The sequence below is a fragment of the Suncus etruscus genome, chromosome 1 (assembly GCF_024139225.1).
Source record: "Suncus etruscus isolate mSunEtr1 chromosome 1, mSunEtr1.pri.cur, whole genome shotgun sequence".
NCBI classification, from domain to species: Eukaryota; Metazoa; Chordata; class Mammalia; order Eulipotyphla; family Soricidae; genus Suncus; species Suncus etruscus.
This window is the reverse complement of record NC_064848.1, coordinates 87,311,986-87,313,519: the sequence shown is the minus strand read 5'-3', so window position 1 is coordinate 87,313,519 and position 1,534 is coordinate 87,311,986.

Here is a 1,534-nt window from a genome sequence, read left to right as displayed (position 1 = left end):
TTGGTAGATGGTAAGAAACTGGGACAATGTTGCATTGGTGGTGGAACTGGTGTTTAACATGAATGCATGGTTACATAACAGGCAACCTTGTAAACCACAGTGTTAAAATAAATTAAAAAAAAGTTAAGTACATTATGATTTAAAATTATATCAAATAGGTAATATAATTGCATAATAGGTCTATATCCCCAGATTCTTTTATAGGAGAGGAAAAAGGCTAAAAAATAACATGTTGTTACTTAAATTCTAGAAAATAACCAAAAAAAAAATCCAAAGAAAGTAGAAAGTAACGTAATAAATAGCAAATAATAAAACAGAGTACTAATAGAATAAAGAAGATAAAAAGATATTAGTTTAGTTATTTTAAAAGAACAGTAATATAGATAAACCTGTGGTAGAATTTATCAAGTTGAAAAAAGATACAAGACTAATATTTTTTTTTAATTTATTTCCACATGGCATCATCAGATATGGCTTGGAAATGATTGCATCATTGTTTAAGACTAATATTTTTAATAAAATTTTTGAGAACACAGATGAGATGTTAGATTTATAAAAGCTTGAACTTATTAAACGAAATGAAATTCCATATTAGCAGGTAAAATTTTTCCAATAATAAAAACAAACTAAAAACTTTAGGTACGTCTAACGTTCTTCAAACATTTTTTATATAATAAAGTTTCACAACTTATTTTCTTTTTTTTGTCCCCCAACTTATTTTCTAATATAAATATAATCATTCTTCGAAAAAATAAACAAAAGAACATAAAAGAAATTTACAGATTGATGTTACTGATGAACATTAGTGCCAAAATGAAAAATACAATATAAGTAAATTGAATCCAGCTGTGTATTAATGATAATGTGTCAGAAGAAAAATAAATCTATCCTAGAGATATAGGTATTTTAACATTTTAGATTAATTAAAATGTTTCATCTCACTTATAACATAAAGAAAAATTTTTTCTATTGGTCATCACACATGAAACATTTAATTTTTAAAAATTTACTTATTCAGAATTATTACATTTTCAAATTTAGCAATATAAATATTAGCATAACCTAATATCAAGTATTCTTGTCAATGTATTTTAGAAACATTTTAATTCTTCTTCTGCCAAACTTGGGCTGATCCCTTCTTGTAATGTGCAGATGCCTGGCATGATTTCAGCCAAACACAAACCTGAACCTGGGGGGCCCTGACACTTCTCTGCCCTGTCCCATTCCCTGCACCCCCACAGCCAATAAACCTGGGTGGCACTCACAATTAAAAAAAGAAATATTGGGGCCGGGCGGTGGCACTGGAGGTAAGGTGCCTGCCTTGCCTGCGCTAGCCTAGGACGGACCGCGGTTCGATACCCCAGCGTCCCATATGGTCCCCCAAGAAGCCAGGAGCAACTTCTGAGTGCATAGCCAGGAGTAACCCCTGAGCGTCACAGGGTGTGGCCCAAAAACCAAAAAAAAAAAAAAAGAAATATTATTTTAAATACAAATAAAATTAGAATTGTTATAAATATTCTTATTTTTCAGAAGC